At 39.3% G+C, this 19,368-nt stretch overlaps 1 pseudogene; it reads right to left on the minus strand.

Moving 5' to 3' along the window:
• Positions 1-329: 329 nt before the first annotated feature.
• LOC144308929 (glutathione S-transferase Mu 1-like) overlaps positions 330-19,368 on the minus strand; it is a 60,308-nt pseudogene continuing 41,269 nt past the window's right edge.

Below are 19,368 nucleotides of genomic sequence, written 5' to 3' on the forward strand. Positions count from 1 at the left end.
ATTTTGTTTCATTTTTAGTACTGTTGAATTTGATATGAGAACATTTGCATCATGAGATAGGTCTAGGATTTTCTTCTCTTATATTTTCCTTCATAAATTGTGTGTGTGCGCATGTTTGTTTGAGGCTTTACCAGGGATCAGGCAGGACTGGGACAAGGACCATGTTAGGGGAGCAGGGCCTGCATACCAGGCCAATACTTGTCCTTAGGGAAATGTTGGGGAGCTCAGGCCTGAGCTCGACAGGTGAGGAGTCCAGTTGGGCACCTCAAAGTAGAGGCAACCATAAAAGGAAGAATGGTCTAGTTGACATTAGTGCAAGAGCGATAATGTCAATGGGGACAGACTTTGCCGAAGAGAAGTTGAGTGTTGTAGAGCTTTAAAAGGCCTACATGAACAAGTATTTGGGGGAGTAATAGGGGCCTAAGAGGGCTTGAAGTGAGGAAGAAGGGAAAGAAAAGAAGGAGAAATTAACAAGAAGGGTGATTCTGGAGTGCCGGGAGGTCCACCTTTTCTCCAGAGCCCCAGTGGAGCAGTACTGGTGCAGTACTAGCTTCTTGCTCCTCTCTCCTGATTTTTTGTAAAGATTTTATTTATTTATTCATGAGAGATACACGGAGAGAAGCAGAGACATAAGCAGAGGGAGAAGCAGGCTCGCTGCGGGGAGCCTGATATGGGACTCTATCCCAGGACCCCAGGATCACGCCCTGAATTGAAGGCAGATGCTCAACCACTGAGCTACCTGGGCATCCCTCTTCTCTCCTCTCTCCTGGTCTTAACAGGGCCCTACTAGTTGCCCATGGCAGTCCTGAACATAGGCCTGGGAGGAGGCAGCTGGGCTTTATGTAGGCAGAGATCTTCTTCAGGCCAGAGGGTGATGAAGTCTTTCATGTTTCTTGCATTCAGGCACTTGGGCTCAAATATATGGTGCAGGTCAAGGATGCCATAAGCAAGGAGATCTGCAAAGGTGATCTTGTCCCCCGCAAATGGTGACCTCTTCCATAGAAACTGTCTGTGAGACCTTCATCTTTTTAGGGAGCCCCTCCAAGGACTCATGCTTTGTTTCTCGAAGTCAGGGCTGTAGCAAACACTGGCCAGCTGATTGGAAGTGTCTGTAACCTAGTTCTTCAAATTGTCCACATGAATCTTCTCTCTTGTTTCTCCTCATAGATTGTGCTTGTGAGCAATGCAGTAAAGGGTGGCATTGCTCTGGGTGATCTTGTGAACTTTATTAATGAAGTAGGGCAGACTGAGAAAGTCGAGGCTCAACTTGAATGTTTCATTCAGCCACTGGCTTCTGTCATACTTGGAGTATCCCCATCACATATTTCTTCTCCTCATAGCCTTGAGTCTGTGTGGTCCAGAAGCAGGTGGATGGTATAAGCCAGCCCATGGGTGCCCCAGGGAGCCAAGGTCATGGCCACCGTTCAGCTTTCTGTGGGCTCAGGGTGTAACCTCAGTGGAGCTGGGTGGAACTTTATCCTTCCAATTTTTCTTTAAGTTAGAAATTACATCCAAATAAAAAGTTTAGGAAGGAAGGAATCCCAAGAGTCAAAAATTAAAGGGAAACCTACTAACAATATAGGCACTAGTGCTTTGGCTACCCTAAAAGCATTACTACATTAGTAAGTAAAAGACTTGCATATTTTAACCACTTGGAGAGGCACCAAGATTTAAGGCCCTTGTGAGGCAAAGAGATGGAATTAAGATCCCTGAATAAAACATAGGCTGTCAAAACTGTGTACTCTGTTCAGAAGTATAGACAGGATATAAATCCTCCAGCAAAGGTTAATGTCTGGATTTGGGATTTGAGTGAAAAGAAGGTCTCCCTTGATAATTGAAAACTGCAGGCTACCCTCACAGGGTACAAATTTACCTGCCTGTGTGGTAGACATTACTTATGCTCTCCAATACATAGTTTTCCTTTCCTTCCTAGGCACCTAAAAGACTGTACTTCCTCATCCCCCTGCAGCTGTGTGGTGCCACATGACTACCTTTTGCCCACGGTCACTTCTGAGCTGAGGAAGTCAAAAGCCCGTTCACCATCTTTGAGCTTTCTTCTGCTGTAGAGACCCAGGAGCCATAAGAACATCACAAAATAGAAACAGCCTGGATCCGCCTGAATCTCTGCTTGGGGAGAGCTGCTTTTGAGGAGATACCCAGCTTGAAGCAGATTTTGTATGAGCAAGAAACAAACATTTGTTGTCTTAAGCAACAGAAATTTCAAGATTAAATTAATTGCTCGCCTGCTTTCTCTCTCTCTCTACACACACACACACAAACACACACGCACACACACGCACACACACGCACACACACGCACACACACACAATCTATGAAGGAAAATATAAGAAAAGGAAATCCTAAACATCTCATGAAGTAAAATCCAGCAGTGTACTTAAGACAAAACAAAACAAAAATTAAAACATCTAGGATTTATCCAAGAAATGCAACCAAGTAGGCTTTATCCTAGAAATGCAATGATAATTCATTATCAGAAAATATATTAATGTGATATTAGATTTATAATAAGAAATATATATTTGGTCTTCATCCTGGGCTCTGGCACAGAGCTCCTAAAACACTTGGAATTTCCTGTGGTAAGAGCAATAAAGATGTCTTTTGTTATGTTAATGAGGTGACTTTTGGACCGCACCTAATGGTAGAGCTGAACACCTGTAGAACCAGCCATGTGATTAGAGATTAGAAGTTTCAATCCTATCCCCTTCATTTCTGGGGTGGGGAGAGGGTCTGAAGATTGAGTTCAATCACCAATGGACAATGATTTAATCAACCATACCTGGTTAATAAAGCCTCCATACAGACCCCAAAAGACAGGATTTGGAAAGCTTCCTGATTGGCAAACACATGCAGATGTGGGGAGAGTGGTGGGCCCAGAGAGGGCATGGAAGCTCTGCACCCTTTCCCATAGTTTGCCCTAGGCATCTCTTCTATCCATCTGTTCCTGAGTTATAGTTATGTCCTTTTATAATAAACCATTAATCTAGTGAATACATGGGTTTCCAGAGTTCTGTGAACCACTCAAGAAAATTTATCAAACCCAAGAAGGGAGCTGTGGGAATCTCCTGATTTAGAACCAATTGGTAAGAAGCACAGGTGACAATCTGGACTTGTGACTGACATCTAAAGTGTGGGGGTGGGGGGCAGGGTGATAGTCTTGTGGGACTAAACTCTTAACCTGTGAGATCTGATGCTATCTCCAGGTAGACAGTGTCAGAACTGAGTGGTAGGACACCCAGCTAGTGTCTGGAGAATTGCTTCATGCTGTGGAGAAACCTATGCACACATACATTGGAAATCTGGTGATCAGGTCCCATTTAGTGATATATCACACTAATAAATGAGATACTCTAACTTATCCTGACTAGCACACTGAGTCATCCAAGAAAGTCCTGAGAAACCAGTATAAGAGTGGAAAAATGTGATGCCTGGATGGCTCAGTGGTTGAGCATCTGCCTTCGGCTCAGGGCATGATCCTGGGGTCCTGGAATCGAGTCCTGCATTCGGCTCCCTGTGAGGAGCCTGCTTCTCTCTTTGCCTGTGTTTCTGCCTTTCTCTCTGTGTCTCTCATGAATAAATAAAATAAAATATTTTTTAAAAAGTGGAAAAATGACCTCAAATTGATTATATTTCAAGAGGCCTAGAAGAGAAAATTCAAGATCCCATAGAAGGGACCCATTCTCAAAATGGGCCACCTAGGATTTCCACACATAAATATTCCCTCCCCTTCCACTAAGCATGATCTTAACAATAAAAAAATGTGTATATGCAATCAATACATAAAACCAGCCACCATGAATGAAAACATAAAAGAAAACATGAATACTATTCTCTTGAACTTCATATAATGGAATTATATTTGAACTAAAAATATTAAGTTGGCTTAAGAAATAAAATAACAAATTGCAAATCATGAGGAGGAAAATGCTATTAACAAGAAAACAAAGATTTGAAAATAAAATCAGAAACAATGAAATACCATTTTTGAAATCACCAACTCAATGTACATGCTAAAACACACTACACATAGCTGAACTAGAAGAGTGGTTTAGAACAATTACCAAAAAGGTGTGCAAATGGAAAGAAAATAAAATATACAGGAGCACAGTTAAGAGACCTTGAAACTAGAAGAAACACATTTACTACAGTTGTAATAGAAGTTTAAGGAGAAAATACAAAGCATAGAAGAGAAATAATGTTTGAAAAGATAATGACAGTGAGAATCATACTAAATCTCAAGCTGGAGAAATACAAATAAATCCAAAAAACACATCCAGACACATCATAGTGGAACTGCTGTAAAAAATTCATGAGAGGCACACAGAGAGGCAGAGACATAGGCAGAGACAGCAGCAGGCTCCCTGCAGGGATCCGGGTGTGAAGCTCGATCTGAATTATGAGCTGAAGGCAGATGCTCAAGCACTGAGCCACCCAGGTGCCCCATACCTTCATTTCAATCTCCATGTAACCTCCAGAATAATCTCACTCTGTGCTTCTCAAACTACCTATGGTATGTATGTATGTATGTATGTAATCACACCTGAAGGATCGGTGTGATTATTTTTCCCCTAAATCAATGGCCTACCAATACTTTGTCAAAGTCAACCACTCATTTGGATGTGACAGCACTGTCAAATTGCTATAAAAGCTTTCAAATACTTAATCTCAATTTATGTATTTACTGCAGACTAATAACAAATAGTTCTTGAACCAGCAACCATAGGTGGACCACAATTTGAGTAGTACTGATCTAGTTAAAATTCAATTCTGAAAATTCCACTTAAAATTATGTAATCAGTCTCCATGACCTACAAGAAAACTTCCAAATTCCAAGTAATATGGTATACAAGGTCCTTTGTGATCTGTCTCTCCAGTATTATCTCCTATCTTTGTCTACTACAAACTTTATACCCAGGGCTTGCAGTTTCTTAATCAGTAAGAATCACTGAAAAAGGTGAAGAAACACACTCTAAGCTGAGATTCCTAGAGCAAATCCCAAAGCCAGACTGCAGAAAGGAAAGTCACCAAGTAAGCTACTATTTCCTCTACATCAGGAAGCTTCTAGCTCCTGAACCATATAGCCACTGATATAATTTTAAAAAGCTGCTACAATCAGAACAATCATCATTACCAGTGCCACCACAGAACTACACCATACCTGCTAGGATCTACACTATGAAAACTAACATCCCACACCCTGTCTCTCAACACCCATGATGCTAGTTACTTGACATTGGGACCTCTGTTAATGCTGCTGTAGAAAAACTCTGTCTTCCGTATCTTACGTGAATGCACCTACCTGATTCATTTAACCTTCTATAATGTGCATAACCAGTTGCAAGGGAGTCTCTAGAATGTAGATTTAAATTTTCTAACCCCCACACCAGAGAAGAAGACACTGAATCCATGTTTTTCATAATCCATTAATGGTTTATAAAATTGATGTAAGGTGTCATGACTCATTTTTTTTAATGAAATGGAATGGGTTGGGATAGACTAGAAAATATCATAGTACACATTCAGGGTTACTAACATTTCATGAAAATTTTGCTTTAGTTATATAAGTCAAGAGAATGTAATATGGAAATGCACTGGGATACTATATAAAATGCATTTATTACTGTAAGTTCCAGTCCAAAAAGTTTTATTTCTTATTTTATTTTATTTTTTAAGAGAGAGAGAAAGTATGGTTTGGGGCAGAGGGAGAGGGAGAGAGAATCCTCAAGCAGACTCTCCACAGAGCACAGAGCCTGATATGGGGCTTGATCTCATGATCCTGAGATCATGATCTGAGCCGAAACCAAGAGTCAGAGCTCAACCAACTAAGCCACCCAAGTGCCTTTAAAAAGCTTCAAATCCATTATACTAGTGCCATAATTCTCAAACTTTAGCCTGCATCAGAATCCCCAGGTGGATTTATTAAAGCACAAAGGTTGGGTCCCATCCCAAATTTCTGATTCACATGTGGTGTGAGGCCTGAGAATTTACATTTCAAACAAGTTTTCAGGTGATGTTGATACTGTTGGTCCAAAGAACATTCTCTGAGAACTGGTCTAGAACAGTGGTTCTTAATATTGGCCACATGTTAGAATCATCTGTGCAGCTTTTAGAAGTCCCGATGCCAGGCCACACTCCAGATCAATTACATGAGGTTCTCTGGGGTGAGACTGGGTCATCAGTTTTTTAAAGCTCCACCCATGATCTCAATGTGAAGCCAAGAACAAGAACCATTGCTCTAGAAGAATGATGGAATAGATGTTGAGCATCTATCTACAATTTTTTTACCTTATTTATCTAAATCCATCATTCTTTAAGTTATCACCTTCAGGAACTGTTTTAGAACCTCTTGATCTCTAGACTCATGCTTCTTTCACTGGCAAATAGCTTCATACACTGAAACAAATGCTGGATTTGAAATCAGAAAACTACCCTTTGAGAGCTGACTCTCTTTCTTACCAGGTATGTGACCTTGGGCAAGATCATTAGGCTCTGTTTCTTCACCCACATAATGTGGGAGATAGTAAAACATCTTGTCAACCTCACAGGATGGGCATGATAATATAATATAGGCAAAAAAACAACTTTATGAATGATGAAGCCAGTGTGCCTAAAGTTCAGGGTGCATCTAGGGTGGAGCATCAAGACATGAAGGAAGATATTTTGATTGGTGTTCAATGTTTAAGGCTTCTCTGTGTTTGAATATTATCCTGGAGTTTGGACAATAAGCTGTGCAGTGGAAATTTTTCAAAAAGGAATTGATATGAATCATTTGTGCTATTTTTCAAACAATAACTCTGGTGACCAAATTCTTTAATGGGAAACAGAAAGAAAGCCCAGAAAGCCATTCTGAGGCTGTCATACAAGAGTAATTAAGAGAGGAAGAGGGTCTGAACTGCAGCGTTGGAAAATCGGACAGAAATTGTGGCTCTACTTTAAGACATCTCTTGGCAGAATAAATGGACTTAGGTGAAGCAATTAATAGAGAAGAAAATTCACTTGGATTGTGCTCGCATGTGATACTAAAATATTCAGACTTTTAAAATAGAATTTTATCCATGAGCTATATATATAGCTACATCATTACTTGGTTAGATATTCAAATAAGGTACTGAATATTTTGGTATTATTTCATTTTTTAAAGTTTTTATTTAAATTCCAGTTAGTTAACAGGGTGCCTGGGTGGCTTGGTCAGTTAAGTGTCTACCTTTGGCCCAGGTCATGATTCCAGGGTCCTGGGATTGAGTCCCACATTGGGCTCCCTGCTCAGCAAGGAGTCTGTTTGTCCCTCTCTCTCTGTCCCTCCCTGCCCCATACTGTCTCTCTCAAATAAATAAAATCTTTTAAAAATAAATAAATAAATAAATTCCAGTTAGTTAACATACAGTGTAATATTAGTTTCAGATGTACAATATGATGATTCACCATTTCCATACAACACCCAGTGCTCATCAGAACAAGTGCACTCCTTAAATCCCCATATTTTGGTATTATTTTAGATTTATTATAGATCAATTTAAGTAAGTTAATTGATACTTTCAGTCTGGTCAGAATTTGATTAATTGCCATATACAGTTTCACTTCTTTCACAAAAATAAAGTAATCCTGCTTTTTACTTATGATGAAGAAAGACATACTGGTAACTTGATGTTAGCAAAACATCACAAACATAAAAGGAGCCAAATGTGGTATTTTTACCACAAGTCTGAGTACAATGAGGCACACAAACTGATCACAAAATAAGACTAACAAACCTCTTCCAAGAACCAGAGCCTGGGGAATACTGCATACTGTGCGCCTCTTGGATAGTTATCATACATACTAGCATGTTAAAGGCTCCAGGAAGTCACACACAAAGAAACACGTTCTGTTCTGCTTAAAGCAGCATTTCCTATCCTTATAAGACTATGAAAGATTTTATTATTTTTATTTATTCATAACATCTATTACATTCTGTAAAAACAGGGAAAGGTATAGTATACTTTGGGTTATGTAAGTTTAGAAAAAGTCTCCCAACTTTTAAATAATACACCTACAAGCACAATTGTACTTATATATTACTTATATTTTGCATATGTTATACAATCACTATTGTGCTTAGGTATTACATACATTGTACAACATACATGAAACAGAAATTTAGGATGATGCAATATGAAATAGTCTTAAAATTTCTTTTTATTGTGGCATAAAAATTCTATATTAATATCAGACAAAGTAGGGCCGCCTGGGTGGTTTTGGGAGCCATACAATCTTTATCACCACTACTCTGCCATCAGAGCACAGGGAGACCTGGGTGACTAAGGGATTGAGCATTTGCCTTTGGCTCAGGTCGTGATCCCAGGGTCCTGGGATTGAGTCTCCCATTGGGCTCACCACCGGGAGCCTGCTTCTCCCTGTGCCTATGTCTCTGCCTCTCTCTGTGTGTTTCTCATGAATAAACAAATAAAATCTTTAAAAAATATTTATCAGACAAAATAGATTTAAAAGCAAAAAAAATTATCAGGGATAAAAAGTGACATTACATAACGTAAAAAGGTCAATTCACTAATAAGACATAAGTGTTCTATGTGTGTATGCACCAAACAACTAAGCTTCAAAATACATGAAGTAAAATCTGATAGAATTGAAAGGAGAAATGGATAAATTTACAATTACAGATGGAGATTTTTCAACACTCTTCTCTTAGTACTTGATAGAACAAGTATGCAGAAATTCAGCAAGGATATAAAAGAACTGAACAAAATTATCAATCACAAGGACCTAATTGACATTTATAGAAAACTTCACTTAATGGCAAAATGTTCATCTTCTCAAGTGCATTTGGAATGTTCACTAATATACACTACATCCTGGGTAATAAGACAAACCTTAACAAATTTAAAGGAATTAAAGTGATGCAAAGTATGTTCCACAACAATAATGGAATTAAACTTAAAAGTTAATTACAGAAAGACATCTTGAAAATTCCCAAGCTCTTAGAAATTAAACAAAACACTTCTGAAAAATCCATGGGTCAAAAAGGAAGCACCAAGACAGATAAGAAAATATTTTGAGCTGAAATAAAAGTGAAAATTCAGCATAACAAAATTTGTGAGATGCACAGCCAACACACCGATTAAAGCACAATTGCCAGATTGAATTAAAAAAAAAAAACAAGCCACACCCATATGTTATCCACAATTATCTATAATTAGGGAGAAATGTATAGCATTAAATGCTTGTATTGGTAAAGAAGAGAGGACTCCAATCAGTAATCTAGGCTTCAATATTAAGAAACTGGAAAAAAAAAAAGAAGAAGAAAAATAAGTTCGAAAGCTCTTTTTCACATTTGGCCTTGGGATACCCAGCGGACCTGTGTGTGGTAAAAGAAATTTTTAAGGTCACTCATTTTATTTCAGTATATAGTTTCAATGTGTAGTTTCTACTTTACAAGAAAATAAACCTTCCAGTCAAATCCACTTAACCAGGCTCATGTAAACTTCAATACCCTGGAATAGAACCAACAAATAGTGAGAGGACCTCTGTCAACCTGTCTACATTTTATGGAATACAAGCTTTCTCTCAGGAAACCATGGATACCGGGTACATGACACACAACAGCCTTCTATGCAGATGGGCTGAGTGAGGCCTTCAGTGTTAGTCTGAGTATTAACTGCTGATAAAGCTTAATTTCTTTCTTGTTTTTTTAAAGGAAAAAGTCCTGATATTTTCTTCCCATACCCAAATGGATCTTTCACATACCCCAACCCAGAAACTTCTAGACTAGAGAACAAAGGGGTAAAAGGACCTAGTTATGAAGCAATTTCATCTCTGAAGTGATCCCATGGAATTCACCCACAGCAGACAGAGTATACTGACCCCAAAGTGAAGCTATGTAAGAAGTACCTATTTCTGAGGCTGAAATAATCCTTTGGAGAACACACTGCATTTTGTTAAGTTGTCAACCCGTGGGTTTCTATTTCTCCTTATATGTTGTGCTGTGACTATCTTCTAAATACCACATTCCACTGTCAGCTTGATATTTAAAACCAGTTGGCCACACTCCACTGTCATCCATTATGTTGCATTGTTTTACAAGAAATATGACTTCTTTCACAGCAGACATGTTGATCCCAAGGAAACTGTTTTTCACATTTTACTGTATGGATTTCTAAAATATATTTATCCTAGACATAAAAGATATAAACTTGAAGTGATTGAACTTACTTAAACAGTTAATTGATTTATACATGCTGCTCCTTTCTCTCGAGATGAATTTTTTTAATATTTTAAAATAAAGTTTAAAACCCCATCTTTGTTGGCTCAGATGCTTGCAGGGGAGTTGGCTCATGATGCTTTCTCATTTGGGATCATCTTCTGTTGCTAAGAGATTTGCATATGCTTAGGATGACTTAGGATCATTGGTGCAAAATATACTCAGAAATTCATCCATAAGTGACATTTTTATACAAAGAGTCTTGGTCAGGTAGACTTTCAAAGAGAAGCAATCTTTCTTTTCCTTTGACAACAGTGGAAGTGCAAGCTTGAAATTTAAGTATAATTCATCACTACCATGGTCCATTTGATTCAGCATTCAGGATGCTATCACCTCTGTTAGAACCTGAATTATCCTACTAAATTCCAAATATTTCCCCTAATATTTGAAAAGAATGAAAAAGAAAGTGCAAATACTTAACAATTGCACATTTTTACACATGTTTAGTATACTAGTTATCTATTGCTGCATAATAAAATGCCACATACATTTGTAGCTAAAAAAAAAAAACCCCACATTTATTATCTCATAGTTTCCTTGGATTAGGAATCTGAGCACGGTTTAGCTGGATTTTGTGCCTCAGGGTGTCCTATGAGGCTGCAATTAAGGTGTCAGCCAGGGCTGGAGTCACATCTGAAAGCTCAACTAGGGAAGGATCTACTTCCAAGATCACTGCATGATTGTGGACAGAATTCAGCTCCTTTTGGATTACTGGGCTGAGAATTCCAGTTCTTTGATGGCTGTTAGCCAGAGGACACCCTTAGTTCCTTGCCATGTGGACCTCTTAAACAAGGCAGCTTGTTTCATCATCTTAAGCAGAGAGTCTGGATAGCAAGATAACATGGCAACAATCTCTTAGAATGTAATCAAAGAAGTGACATCTCATAGTTGAGATAGTCCATTGAAGCAAGTTACTCAAGGGAAGGGGATTACACAGGGCTGTGAATGCCAAGAGATAGGAATATTTAGGAGCTATCTTAGAAGCTACCCACCACACTGAGATACAAGATCCTACCTCCTTTCAGTTATGATGGCCACTTCCAGTCTTCTCATTTCTTAATAACACATGCAGGACATGCATACAATAAAACAATCCTTTTTTGCTTACAAGTAATAATGTATCAGTGAATTCAGCCAGATTCAAGTCAAAAAAAGATTGATAGGTAAGAGATTTAGACCAAATGGTTTTATTTTTTAACTCCTGATATCAGGAGAGATTTTTCTTTCTTGTTTTATAACCTCTATCACGAGTAGAGTCTGAATATATTTTTTCCTCAAATTTAAAGCAACAGGGCACCTGGGTGGCTCAGTGGTTGAACGTCTGCGCTGCGTTTGGCTCAGGTCATGATCCCGGGGTCCTGGGATTGAGTCTCTTATCAGGATCTCCGCGGGGAGCCTGCTTCTCCCTCTGCCTGTGTCCCTGCCTCTCTCTGTGTCTCTCATGAATAAATCAATACAATCTTAAAAAATATTTAAAGCAACAAATTCAAAGAGGAGTATAACATTTTCCAAATAGGTGGTGCCACATGATAGTCACAAGTCAGGAAAGTGTCTCTAGCCTCCACTAGCAAACTTGAAGTCAAAATATGTTAGAATCATGGACTTGGTTTGGGTTTTATCCAATAAGGAGACTTTAGACAAGTACTGAAGTGTAGGCATCTTGGGGGTGGGCGGGGAAGCAATGTTAGGAAACACTAGTAGGGGAATGGGGAAATGAGAATGGAAGCAACTGTGGTGGATAAAGTGTGTGTTTTCAAGCTAGTTACTATTATGGCAATTGGAGGTCAGCTATAGTGGGGATCTGTGAGAAAGGAAGTGAAGAAACTATCTCAGTGTTATCCCAACTAAGGGTGAAAAAGCTAGGGTATTTGTTCACTAGCTTCTTATTACCATTGGTTGAAGATCGCTTCCAGAAGCATTAACTCTCTGGCACTTTATGCTTACTATGTGTGAAGGCTGAGCATGTTCCCTCAGCCAGAGGGGGAAAAAAGCCCCTTGGCAGAGTCACTGGCATTCATGGGAAGCAGCCTTCAACATGTAGAGATGAGTGTGGAAGAAATATGGATGGGGCACAAATAAAATCTTCTGTAGTCACTGTAACTGAAGAGCTGTTCAGAGACCACCCAGTTCTTTTCCTGCTTTCATCAAGGGTTGTACCTAAAAACACCCCTAAGGAGACAAGCAGTTCTTATGTCATGTCTGGTTGTGTCATACGTTCCTGATCATGGCGGGCAAGTGGTGAGATAACACTAAGATGTGAAATGTACAGGAAGCTCCGAAAGTTTCCCAGAAAAGCCTGTGCCCCCAACACAAAAGCAATGGTTCTAAGTAGCAACGACTCTAATACTGTGATTGATTGGGCAGGTCCCCTGGAAAATCACTGATCATTTGACAGCTTACCAAGTACCCTTGGAAGTCGCAAGAGACCACAGAAGACACAAGGTACCCTGGAATGTTGAAATAGATCACATCGGCCCCTAAGTAACCTGGGAGGTTATAATGGGCCACATTAGCTCCAGAATCCTAGGACATAGTGCTGAGTCACATCAACCCTAAAGCATCCCAGAGGTTTGGGATGGCCCACATCAGGTCTGAGATAAAATGATCTTTGATTTTCTAATTCCAAGACACCTTTCACAGACAGGAAACAGTGGAAAAGGTAACAGGCAGCAGGCACACTCTGACAGTCATGCATTTTTCCAGCCAGCTAAATAGTAACTGACCTCAAGTTATAACTGCACTAAGACTCCTAAACAAAACTGAGCTTTTTCCAAATTTAAATTAAATCAATATTTGAAGTTGCTGGTAAAATGATTAATAGCTCCCCAAAGGCACAGTCTATTTTTTTTCAACTTAAAAAAGACTTAATTTCTTTTAAAAGATTTTATTTATTTATTTGAAAGAGAGAAGAGGAGCACAGGGTGGGGCAGAGGGGGAAGGAGGGACAAGCAGACTCTGTGCTCAGCATGGAGCCTGACACCAGGCTGGATCCCACAACCTTGAGATCATGACCCAAGCTGAAACCAAGAGTTGGATCCTCAACAGGCTGAGCCACTCAGGCGCCCCACGGTACATCCTTGGTTTGCTTCCTTTTGTGTCTCTAGTCCAGTATTTGGGATAATAAATAGGTATTAAATAAATAGATGAACGTCTTAGTGTAACTGTCCTTTAAGCCAGAAACTATTAATAAGCACTTCATTGGAATAAAAGAAGTGAGGTGTCTATTTTCAAATACATAGGGGAATCAAACAGTTAAAGTTAAACAGACTATTTTTACTGTGGGAATTCTCAGAGTCTTTAATATTCCAAGCTGCATTTTAAGTCACCAGGCTAGGGAGATGGCATATGCACCATTTCCTGAACTTATTTAACCACGAAACTCTGTTATTTTTTTTTTTCTCCCATGGAACATTTCAAAATCCCAAAGAAGTTTGAGCTGTTCTAACTCTTAAAGGTGGCTTAATGATTAAAAATCATAAATCATAGCAAAACTGAATTGCTGTGGGGGGGGATTCTGAGGGAAAGGTGTGGTTGCAATAAGAGAAGAAAAATGGAAGCATAATGATTTAGGGTCTCAAATTAACTGACTATGGCCATTGGTAAAAATTAGGTGTCCCAAAGAGTTCTATAAGGGGCTGGTGTAGTTTCTGCATCATGACACATCCTTTCTGACAATTAGATATTCTCTGTTGTTGGATCCCATGGCCAGTACTACCTGTAGACCTGGGCACCAAGGGCCCCTCACCTAGAAGGAAGCCCACACTTGAAAGTTTAGAAGACCCTGCTTTAGATTTCCTCCAGTAGTGCCCTCCACATAAAGCAAGTAATCCATAGAACCAAGGAAATGTGCTCACTCAAACCCCACAGCCCCTCTTCTAGGTCAAGTGTAGGATGCTAAAATTCTCTACCCAAAGGGATCCAAGCCACTTCCAGGGCCCACACAGGCTTGTTTCCAGGTCCATCCTCTTGAGAGCAGACTGTGCTAAGGAATGGCTGATGAACTGGGTGAACGGGGTACAGGACTCAATGGAATACAGTTGGAGCTGCCCAGAGCCTCTCGTAGTTCAAAACAAAGCCAGAGGTGGAAGGAAAGGGAGGTGGAAGCTATGGCTGGGGTCTTCATTGACACTCTTGCTTCAAGCCCTACAAATATTAGGGGCAGGCCTCCCTTTGCAATTGCAGTATTCCTGCTCAATGAGGCCATGTGTGGAGTCCATTTTTATACATATTCTAGTAAAATTACTTGTGACTTCCTCATCATTTGCACACTTAGGAATTATCAGATAACATGGCATTTCTAAGATTTATCTCTAACATCTCACCATTCCTGCCCTCACATTTTGCAAGGATGTATGAGAGACACACTCCTGTACATGGCCTTTTCAATTATATGTATCACAGTCAAGAAGACATTTTTAAAGACCTCTGAAGAAACAATCCGTGTCACAACAGTGCACTTGCATCAATTCGCAGGGAGTCACTGAAAAAGTAAACAGACTGCCTCAGCCAATAGTCTACATCATGATGACAGGAAATGTCCCGGCTCTGCCCACTGAATGACATTCTTCTAGACCACATTCAATCTGAAAATTGAAAAATTTGGGTAGGGGCACCTGGGTGGCTCAGTGGTTGAGGGTCTGTCTTCAGCTCAGGTCGTGATCCTGGGGTCCTGGGATCAAGTCCCCCATCGGGCTCCCACAGGGAGCCTGCTTCTCCCTCTGCCTATGTCTCTGCCTCTTTCTCTCTGTCTCTCATAAATAAAAATAATCTTTAAAAGTTTTTTTAAAGATAGCTCTATGCTTTAAAAAAAAGAAAAGAAAAATTGGGATGTCAAGAGGGTAAAAAGCCATGATGAGTCTGCAGCCTTGGAAACCCAGAAGCAGTAGGCAGAGATTCCTTCCTTCAGGGAGGAAGATAGCCACTGACTTAGGAAAACAGAAATCACTCCTAAATAAAAAGTGACGGAGATTGATAAGAGAACATAAGAAATATTTTTTCTCCCTATTTTTATTGTATCATATCATATCATATGATATGATATCGTATCGTATCATATTTCACTGTAAGACTATTTAACATGAGATCTACCACGTTAACAAATTTTTAAGTGTGTAATACATTATTGTTAATGACAGATACAATGTTGTACAGAATATCTCTAGAACTTGTTCTTGCTTTATTGAAATGTTATGCTCATTTATTAGTAATTCCCATTTCTCCCTCTCTTCAACCTCTGGCAACCACCACTCCACTCTTTGATTCTATGAATTTGACGATTTTAGATACTTTATATAAGTGGAATCACATAGTACTACTTGTCTATGACTGGCTAATTTCACTTAGCGTAATATCCTCAAGGTTTACCCATGTTGTCTCATATTGCAGAATTTCCTTCTTTTTGGGCAGCCCAGGTGGTTCTTGGGCAGCCCAGGTGGTTCAGCGGTTTAGCGCCGCCTGCAGCCCAGGGCCTGATCCTGGAGACCTGGTATCGAGTCTCACGAGTCTCGCGTCGGGCTCCCTGCATGGAGCCTACTGCTCTCTCTGCCTGTGTCTCTGCCTCTCTCTCTCTCTCTCTGTGTCTCTCATGAATAAACAAATAAAATCTTAAAAAAAGAATTTCCTTCTTTTTAAAGCCTGAGTAGTATTCCATTGTATATATGTACCACATTTTCTTTATCCATTCATTTGTCAATGGACATTTATGTTGTTTCTACCCCTTGCTATTGCGAATAGTACTGCAATGAATGTAGGAGTGCTGATGTCTCTTTGAAATCTTGATTTCAATTCTTTTGGATAAATACCCAGAAGTGGGAGTGCTGGATCTATGGTAGTCCTATTTTTAATTTTTGGAGAAACCTCTATACAGTTACCTACAGTGGCTGCACTATTTTGCATTGCCACTAACATTGTGCAAGGGTTTCAATTTCTCCAAATCCTCACTACCAGTTAGCTGTTGTTTTTTAGATAATAGCCATCCTGATAGATGTGATGTGGTCTTTGTGGCTTTGATTTGCATTTCCCTAATGATTGGCTATGTTGAGGATCTTTTCCTATATATGTTGGCCATATGTATGGGTGGGGTTATTTTTTTTTTGAAAAATGTCTATTCAAGTCTTTAGCCCATTTGTAAATCAGGCTATTAGTTGTTTTTTTGTTTTGTTTTACTATTGAGTTGAAGTTCCTTGTATATTGTGCAGATTATCACAAATGGCTTGCAAATATTTTCTCCCATTCCATAGGTTACTTTTTCACTCTGTTGATTTTCTCTATTGCTATACGGAAGCTTTTTAGTTTGATATAGTCCCACTTGTTTATTTTTGTTTTTGTTGACTGTGAAGAAACATCTTGATATAAGTCAAGCTAATACCACTGGTCCACAGACCACCCTTTGAGAATCACTGTATTAAACACTCCATATTCCCCAAATCCCACCTCAGATTCAGGGGATCAGATTCACAAGGGAGATGCCCAGAATCTGATCTTTTAACAAACATCCCTGATGATCATTCGTGTCTAAATACACCATGCCTTTTATGTACACTAAAATTCATGCTCTTTCCTTTTTAAGGAGCTCTTCAGACACTGACCAGAGCTCATTACTCTTATCTACACAATACTTTCAAAATTCTGATTATCTGATTTCCCAACACAGAGTAGATTAGAAGCTATCTACTTGTGATGTGGAAGCAGGTTTGTTTCTTTGTTCATTTGATTTTGGTTTTGAGCTATAATGTGAAACTTTGTTTGCAGAAAATAATTTGCTATCAAATGAGGTTATTATATTTTATTTAAATAACAAACTCCAAATCTAGTTTTTCCTTAACCTTCTAAGTTCAACCTACAAATCTATCTTATCATTCTATTTATGAATCTAGTAAAGTTTAATGATTACTCACACAGATGCCTTTGACTGATGATTAGTCCCATTTAAACGAAATGTCCTTATAAATGGAACAATTCAATTTACTTTTTAAGCCCCTTAAATATCTGACTAACAAATAAAACCTTCTCAGCACTTAATTTATTCCTATAAAAGTAATAAATTAAATTTAAAAGTATAGTGAATCTTAGAGTTCTCTTAAATGTCCAAACATGTCAGTATAATGCCCTTAAAACTAGGGACAAAGCCTTGAGAAATTCTTCCAGATGTATTTTAAAATCTGTAAAAGTTGTGTTGAAAAAGAAGGAAAAATGCATGATCTGTCAAGACCAAAGAATTTAAAACTAAAACATAAAGGTTTTTAAGTATCCTGAGATATTAACTTTAAAGATCCCATTTTGTGAAGGAGTAGCCTGAGGTTGTAGGATTCTGTGAGTGGATGGAGGAATTTCGTAATAATTAGGTACAAACCAGGGATGCAGGCTTTGTGATTGTGACGATTAATTTTATGTGTCAACATGACTGGATCATGGAGGGCCCAAATATTTAGCTACCCATTATTTCTGGGTATGTCTGTGAGGGTGTTTCTGGATGAGATTAGCCCTTGAATCATTGAACTCAGTAAAGCAGATTTTCCTGCCCAATGAGAATTGGCATCACTCAATGTTTTAAGGGCTTGAATAAAACAAAAGACAAAAGAGGGAAAACTGTCTCTTCACTGCCTGACTGATTGAGCCAGGACATTGGACTTCTACACTTAGACTGAGGCTTACACCATCAGTTCTGGTTCTTAGACCTTCAGATTTTGACTGATACCACCAGCTTTCCTGGATTTTCAATTTGCAGATGGCAGATTGTGGGATTTCTCAACTTCCATAATTGCGTAAGCCAGTTCCTAATGCAGTAATCATCCCTTCTTTAAACTTTAGTGTATATATAGTACAAGACTCCGTGAGTATAAAAAGGGGGCTCAGCTTGACAGTTGAGATCAGGAAAAAAATTGCTTTGTCTGGCTGCTACTCCAACCCAGCTGATATCTCTGGACACTATGTACCATCAACTCTCAAACAATATTTGGAATGGTATAATGGGGCAATTAACAAGCCCCCAAACCTCAGTAGCTTAGGACAAGGTAAGTTTACTTCCCTCTCATGGAAAGTCCAATGCAGATGTTCCTGGACTATGGTTTTCCTCTAAGCAGAGACTTGGAGATTCAGGCACATTTAATCATGTGGGGCTGCCATCTTCAACACGTGGCCTCCAAGGTTGCTATGGAACAAGTCAAGACAGAGCTTGGACAAAGCACAGCAGCTTTAACTCAATGATCTAAAGTGTCACAATACTTTGGCCACAATCTATCAGCAAGAATTGGTCACATGACCACTCCAGATGAAAGACTCCTGGGGACGTGGTCTAGCCATGTGCTAGAAAAAAAAAATGAAAAAAAAAAAAAAGAAAGAAAGAAAAAAATGGATTTGGTGAGTGTCTGGCAACTCTCTGCCAGGGATGGCATAAGTGTTTCTTTAGAGGGTGTATTAGTTTTCCAAAGCTTCCATAACAAATTACCACAAACTGGGCGGCTTATAACAACAAAAATTTGTCCTCTCACAATTCCGGAGGCCAGAAGTCTGAAATCAAGATGTTGGCAGGCCATGCTCCCTCTGAAGGCTCTAGGGGGAGAATCTTTCTTTGCCTATTCCAGCTTCTGATGGTTGCCAGCAATCACTACCATTCCTTGGCTTTTAGCTACATCTCTCCAATTACTGCCTCCATCTTTACTTGGCCATCTTTCCTCTGTTTGTTTATGTGTGTCTACAAATTTCCCTCTCCTTATAAGGACACCAGTCATCAGATTTAGGGCCCACCCAAACTCAGTATGACTTCATCTTAACTTGATTACATCTGCAAAGACTCTATTTCCAAATAAGATCACATTCACAGGTACTAAGGGTTAGGGTTTCAACATGTTCAACGTATTTTCTGTGTGTGTGGAGCGAGGGAGACACAAGTCAATCCACTACAGATGGAATATTAGTTTTCTATGACAGTTTCTGTGGACCATGAGTTCTGGCACAGGTCAGACCAGGGTCTTACCAGGCTGATATCTAGGGCTGTGGTTCTCACGTAAAGCCCAGAGTCCTTTGCTAAATTTACAGGTTGTTACAACTGAATTCCTTGTGGTTGTAGGACTTAGGTCCCAGGTTGGCTTTTTGT

The sequence above is a fragment of the Canis aureus genome, chromosome X, assembly GCF_053574225.1.
Source record: "Canis aureus isolate CA01 chromosome X, VMU_Caureus_v.1.0, whole genome shotgun sequence".
NCBI lineage: Eukaryota > Metazoa > Chordata > Mammalia > Carnivora > Canidae > Canis > Canis aureus.